At 41.8% G+C, this 7,570-nt stretch overlaps 1 pseudogene; it reads right to left on the bottom strand.

The window, feature by feature from the left end:
- LOC105728690 (protein LSM14 homolog A-like) lies at positions 1–1,702 on the bottom strand (annotated as a pseudogene).
- Positions 1,703–7,570: the final 5,868 nt, after the last annotated feature.

Here is a 7,570-nt window from a genome sequence, read left to right as displayed (position 1 = left end):
TCAGAGGCTTGTCTCTGAAACAAGACTATGCAGCAACTTGGTGGTCTTTCCTATATTCAAAATCTGCAAACTCCCAGCCCCCATGACCTCCTCTGAATCCACCACAGAATCTTCAAGGGGCAGTGAAGGTACCACCTTTGCCACCACCATGCCCTCTGCCACCAGGGAAACCAAGACCTCTTCTACCTCTGCTATGGCCACGGTTTGGATGAAGTGGGATTCCAAATGTTTCAGCATGTAATCTTTCTTCAGCCCAGGTTAGTCTCCGTTTGCTATTGTCATCCCAAGAAATATTATCAAAGAAGGATTTCGTTTTGTCATAATAGCAATTAGGTCCAAGTGGATCTTCTTTATCAGCATTTCTTTCACTGTTTTGGGTATCAACTCCTGAGTCTCCTTTATCTTCACCATTTACAGGCTTCTCCTGTTTCTCAATTTATCTTCTTTTAAGTTTATTATGAAACTCTCTGTCAATCTCTTCCTTGTTGAATTGTGCATTTGCACTTTCAAAGTCTTTCTCAAATTTTGTTGGCCTATCTCGCGGAATACCAGATCTTCCTCTGCCACCCTAATGACCCCCACGTCCTCTCCCTGGAGCTGAAGGAGCACCTGGAGCTACTTGTCTCTTGCTATCATTTCAGAGTTGCTCATTTTCTGGCTTTGAAACTGTGTACTTCAGCTCACCTGTGGTCTTGATTCTCTGTTGCTTTTTAACTGGTAGATGGCAAAGGCCTGGCTGATACAGGACTCCTTCTCCCAACTGGTGCTAGAGCAGGTAAGTGGGCCAAGGTGGTCTGCACTGCTTGTTACATGGTTGGGCTTTTTCTCAAAGAGTCTAACTGAGGGCTTGAATGACCTTAAGATAACTGTGTTTTTAGAGATCTTGTATCCTGTGTAAAAGCAAAACCCACCACACTACTTTGGGGTGAGTTATCACTGTTTGATGTTTCTGTTCCAAAGAATGTCAAAGAGCTTCTAGCAACACCAGCAGGACCAAACTGCTGCCCAACCAAGGAACTTGGACTCACCTGACTGTTGTGAGCATCCTGCCAAAAGGCCCACAAGAACCCATGGACTGGAATGAAGAAGTTGATGAGCCTAGGGAGGAATGAATGATAGTTGGATCTTGAAGCAAAGAACACTGTGGTTTTGGTGGTTCACCAACAGTGAGGTCTTTTTTTTTTTTTGAGACGGAGTTTTCCTCTTGTTACCCAGGCTGGAGTGCAATGGCACAATCTCGGCTCACCGCAACCTCTGCCTCCCAGGTTCAAGCAATTCTCCTGCCTCAGCCTCCCGAGTAGCTGGGACTACAGGCGTGCGCCACCATGCCTAGCTAATTTTTGTATTTTTAGTAGAGACAGGGTTTCACCATGTTAACCAGGATGGTCTCGATCTCTTGACCTCGTGATCCACCCGCCTCGGCCTCCCTAAGTGCTGGGATTATAGGCGTTGGCCACCGCGCCCGGCCCAACAGTGAGGTCTTTAATGTCACTCCCATGGAATATATAACGTATTCAAAGACTTCATCTCAAGGTGGTATCAGAAGATCTGTTAGTCTGCCTTCTATACCAAAGGATTGAACTCTGGTGAGGGCTACAGTGGAGTTTTTGGTGTCAGTGGTGTAGAGGATGCCTTTGTAGCAGATTTCCATCTTGGAGATTAGGCTGATCTTGCTGCTGATGTAAGGGGTGCCCTCACTCATGGCGCTGCCACCGCTGCTCTGGGCTGCTCACAGAGAGGCAGATCCCATTCTACTGTTGTCCTCTCCACATGCCTGCTTGCTCCATCGGTGCCTACAGCAGCCCCTTCAGACCCAACACGTGGTGGCACTGGCTCCGCTACCCTCCCCCAGCCTCTTGTTCTCAAGCTGCAGCATGGCGGCAGTGGCCAGGAAGCTTCTATATACCTATCAGGGTCATCAGAAAATTGGCCTAAGTCTCCCTTTACTTGCCTAAGGTTCTGCAATGAGAAGGAAACTTGAAGGGGCCCCAAATAAGGGGGATCCTCAGATTATTTGCCTGAAAGTTACTTTTTCAATTTTGGGTAACTATTTTCCCTGGACCTGCCTGACATGGTTGCTAAAAGAGCTGGATTGATCTTACAATGCTTGCAAAGGTTTGGTAGAAATGCCATGCCCAGTGCAAGAGAAAATGAGTTGCACTGTCTTCCAGCCTGGGCAACAGAGCGAGACTCCATTTTGGAAAAAAAAAAAAAAAGAAAGAAAGAAAATGAGTTGCACTGTCCTCCAGCCTGGGCAACAGAACACAACTCCATTAAAAAAAAAAAAAACGAGTTACTTTCCTTAAAGTTCTGAGGTTAGGGGAGTTAAAGTGTTTCAGAGTGCATTCCAGAGGGTTGCAAGCTGAAGATAATTTATTACACATTTAGACAGAGAAGCAAGAACAGGCTGGGCACAGTAGCTGATGCCTATAATACCAGCACTTTGGGAGGCCAAGGCAGGTGGATCACCTGAAGTCAGGAGTTCGAGATCAGCCTGGCCAACATGGTGAAACCCTGTCTCTACTAAAAATGCAAAAATTAGCCAGGTGTGGTGGCGCACGCCTATAATCCCAGCTACTCTGGAGGCTGAGATGGGAGAATCACTTGAATCTGGGAGGTGGAGGTTGCAGTGAGCTGAGATTGCGCCACTGCACTCCAGCCCGGGTGATAGAGCGAGACTGTCTCAAAAAAAAAAAAAAAAAGGCCAGGTATGGTGGCTCATGCCTGTAATCCCAGAACTTTGGGAGGCCAAGGCGGGTGGATCACGAGGTCAAGAGATCGAGACCATCCTGGTCAACATGGTGAAACCCCGTCTCTACTAAAAATACAAAAAATTAGCTGGGCATGGTGGCGCGTGCCTGTAGTCCCAGCTACTCGGGAGGCTGAGGCAGGAGAATTGCCTGAACCCAGGAGGCGGAGGTTGCGGTGAGCCAAGATCTTGCCATTGTACTCCAGCCTGGATAACAAGAGGGAAACTCCGACTCAAAAAAAAAAAAAAAAGGCAGGGAACAAAGACCAAGGATGCTCAGTAAGTTAACCCTTTGAGGAGGAACTCTTTCTATATCTAACAGGTCAGGAGTTGAAGACAGCCTAGCCAACATGGTAAAACCCCGCCTCTACTAAAAATACAAAAATTAGCCGGGCATGGTGGCATTTACCTGTAATCTCAGCTACTAGGGAGACTGAGGTAGGAGAATCGCTTGAACCTGGGAGGCAGAAGTTGCAGTGAGCCAAGATCATGCAATTGCACTCCAGCCTGGGCAACAGAGCAAGACTCCATCTTAAAAAAAAAAAAACCAAAAAACGAACAAACAAACAAACAAAAAAAACAGTTCTGGTTAACTTTTGAACTTAAAATTCTCTTACTAATTAAGTATTCTCTTAATTGAAGACAGAATAGGTGCCATAAAGGAACATAGGAAGCAAATGGCTGTTTTTCCACTGTTGGGGCAATATTGGGACTAAAATCTGGCTGTGGAAGACATTTTACTCCTGGATTTCTTTTTGTTGTTGTTGTTGTTGTTGTTTTTCTGAGATGGAGTTTTGCTCTTGTTGCCCAGGCTGGAGTGCAATGGCATAGTCTCTGATCACTGCAACCTCCACCTCCCAGGTTCAAGTGATTCTCCTGCCTCAGTCTCCCAAGTAGCTGGGATTACAGGCACCCACCACCATGCCTGACTAATTTTTGTATTTCTAGTAGAGATGGGGTTTCACCATGTTGGACAGGCTGGTCTTGAACTCCTGACCTTAGGTAATCCAACCGCCTCAGCCTCCCAAAGTGCTGGGATTACAGGCATGAGCCACCATGCCCAGCTACTCCTGTTAAAAGCAGAGCTTTCCAATCCACAGAAGTGGCAGTAGAAAAGTGCAAAATGGAAAAGTTGTGAAGTTGCGACATACTGCAGAGAACCAGCAATGTGTCTCATAAAGAGGATTTGTATCTCCACTAGATGGCTTAGAAATACCATGTGCTCACCAGAGAAACCATAGAGAGACGTTTATTGAGTTACTACCTGCTGCAATTTATGATCTCTTCTAACACCTGTTTCCCTGAACCATAAAGATTCCTGCACATTCGACACACAGAGAGAAAGAGATCACAGATAGAGAAAGTTTGGCCACAAGATAGCTGGAAGAGAGCTGTGAGATTAAAGAACAGATTTAAAGTTGAGATTCACTCCATACTCACCAGTCTGATGAATGAATTCCATTTCCCATCCAATGCACAAAATGATACGGCTCTGATGAGTGGAGGAACACCAGGTTATTTGTCTCACGCTGAGGATAAAATGACATGGACACACGTGGAGTGGTTTTAAGATATTAAAAAAGAGTTTAGTAGGCAATAAAGAAGAAGAAGCTCCCCTGTACAGAGACAGAGGGAGGGGGGCTCCAAAGACCAGAAAGGAAACCCCCATTTGTCTTTTTATTGTTGAGTTGTAAGAGTTTTTTATATATTCTAGATACAAGTCCCTTATCAGATGTATGATTTGCAAATATTTTCTCTCATTCTATAGGTCATTTCTTTAACTTGATAGTATCCTTTGAAGCACAAAACTTTTGATGAAGTCCAATTAATCTGTTGTTTTATTTTGTTGCTTTTGTTTTTACTGTCATAGCTAAGAAGCTATAGCCTAATCGAAAGTCACAAAATATCTATCCCCATGTTTTTTTCTAAGAATTTCATAATTTTAGTTCTTGTATTTATGGTTATGAGCCATCTTGAATAAATGTTTGTATATGGTGTGAAGAAAGTGTTCAATTTTATTGTTTTTCATGTGAATAACCAATTGTCTCAGCATCATTTGTTGAAAAGACTTTCCCTGTTGAATTATCTTAATATATTTGTCAAAAATCAATATAAAGATTTATTTCTGGAGTTTCAGTTCTATTTCGATGATCTATATGGCTCTCCATATGCTAGTACCACACTGTCTTGATTTCCATTGCTTTGTGGTAAGTTTTTAAATTATAAAGTATGAGTTATTCTACTTTGTTCATTTCCAGATTCATTTGGGCAATTTTGGGTCCCTTACATTTCCTTATAAATTTATGGATCAGTTTGTTAATTTCTACAAACGACAGCTGGGATTTTGATAGGGATTGCACTGAATCTTTAGATCAATTAGGGGACTATTGCCAACTTAACAATATTAAGTTCCTTAATGTCCTTCAACAATATTTTGTAGTTTTTTGAGGGCATGTGTATGTGTATCCTGTTCCTTAGGATTTTCTACATAGGAGAAGTAAGACAGTCTTACATCTTTCTTTCCAACTTGGATGACTTTTAATTTCCTTATATAATTGCCCTGATTAGACTTTCCATTACAATTGACTAAAAGTAGCAAGAGCAGACATCTTTGTCTTGTTCCTTATCTCATGGGAAATGCATTCAGTCTTTCACCATTAAGAATGATGTTAGTTGGCCAGGCACAATGGCTCATGTAATCCCAGCACTTTGGGAGGCTGAGGCAGGTGGATCACCTGAGGTGTGGAGTTCAAGACCAGCCTGACCAACATGGAGAAACCCCACCTATACCAAAAATACAAAATTAGCCAGGCATGGTGGTGCTTGCCTGTGATCCCAGCTACTTGGGAGGCTGAGGCAGGAGAATTGCGTGAACCTGGGAGGTGGAGGTTGCAGTGAGCCAAGATTGCGCTGTGGCACTCCAGCCTGGGCAAGAAGAGTGACTCTTCGTCTCAAAAAAAAAAAAAAAAAATCATGTTAGTTGTGGGTTTTTCATAAATGGCATTTATCAGGTAGAAAAGTTTTCTTCTACTACTAGTTTGTTTAGTGTTTTTATCATGAAAGAGTGTTAGAGTCTGTCAAATGTTTTTCCTGCATCTATTGAAATGATCATGTGGTTTTCATCCTTTATTCTATTAATATGATGTATTGCATTGATTGATTCTCATATGTTTAATCAACCTGTGCAAGGCTTATCTTGGGATAAGTTCCACTCAGTCATGGTGTATAATGCTTTTCTTTATTGCTGGATTTGTTTTGTTAATGTTTGGTGGATAATTTTTCTTGTCTATATTTAAAAAAGGCATTGGTTTGTGGCTTTCTTTTCATGTGATGTCCTTCTCTGGTTTTGGAATCAGGGTAATATCGATCTCATAGAATGAGTTGGAAAATATCCCCTCCTCTTCTGTTTTTGGGAAGAGTGTAAAAAATTAGTGATAATTCTGTTTTAGACCTTTGGAAGAATTTATCAGCGAAATCATCTGAGCCTGGGCTTTTGGTGGGAAGATTTTTATTACTAATTCAATCTCTTGTCTATACAAGATTATAGGTCTATTTAGCTTTTCATTTCTTTTTTTTATTTTCCCCTAGGCTCAAACAATTCTCATGCCTCAGCCTCACAAATAGCTGGAATTACAGGTATATGCGACCACGCCTGGCTAATTTTTGTATTTTTAGTAGAAATGGGGGTTTTGCCTTGTTGGCTAGGCTGGTCTCCAACTCCTAGTGTCAGGTGATCTATCCACCTTGGCCTCCCAAATTGCTAGAATTACAGGTGTGAACTATTGTGCCAAGCCTTATCTCTTCTTGACTCAGTTTGGGTAATCGTGTCTTCCTAGGAATTCGTTCATTTCATGTAGGGTATCTAATTCATTAGCATATAATTGATTTTTTAATGGTGTTATTATGAACAGTCTAAACCAGCTTTGCATTCCCAAGAAAACCCCACTAATTTGTGGAATATTATTATTCTTTTTTTATATTGCTGGATGCAATTTGCCATTATTTTGTTGAATAATTTTGCATCTTTGTCTATGAGGGATATTGATTTACAATTTCCCTTTCTTGTACTATCTTTGTCTAGTTTGGATGACAGGATAATATGGGCCTCATAAAATAACTTTGAAAATGGCCTCTCCCCTTATATTTGATGGACAAGATTGTGTAGATTGGTAGGGTATCTTTTATTAAATTTTATTTTCCTCCTGATATTCTGCTCATAGGTGTGTGTGAGAAAGAAAATGTTACTGAATCAGAGGGATTCTAAGAACCATTGCTTTCTTCAGTTTTCTCTTAAACTTTGGGGTTAAATCTGTTGAAATACAATGTAACGGCTGGGTGCGGTGGCTCACACCTGTAATTTCAGCACTTTGGGAGGCTGAGGTGGGCAGATCACTTCAAATCAGAAGTTTGAGACCAGCCTGGCCAACATGGTGTAACTCTGACTCTACTAAAAATACAGAAGTTAGCTAGGCATAGTGGCAGGCACTTCTCTTATATCAGGATAAAAAAATTGAAGTCATGAATGTATTTTGCATATGATAAGGACATTTTAAAAAATTGAAGTCCAGAGGGCATTATTAAGCCAATGATAGTTCTCTCACAGATGAGAAAAATTTGATTTCTTTAATTTTACTTTTATTTATTTATTTATTTATTTGAGACAGAGTCTCACTCTGTCGTCCAGGCTGGAGTGCAGTGGCGCAATCTCGGCTCACTGCAGTCTTTGACTCCTGGGTTCAAGTGATTCTCCTGCCTCAGCCTCCTGAGTAGCTGCGACTACAGGCACGTGCCACCACCCACTAATTAATTTTTTGTTTTTTT

This window comes from Aotus nancymaae, unplaced genomic scaffold (genome assembly GCF_030222135.1).
Source record: "Aotus nancymaae isolate 86718 unplaced genomic scaffold, 86718_ANA_hifiasm-v0.15.2.pri h1tg000021l, whole genome shotgun sequence".
NCBI lineage: Eukaryota > Metazoa > Chordata > Mammalia > Primates > Aotidae > Aotus > Aotus nancymaae.
Note: the sequence above shows the minus strand (reverse complement) of the source record. Positions and strands in the feature narration are given on the sequence as shown.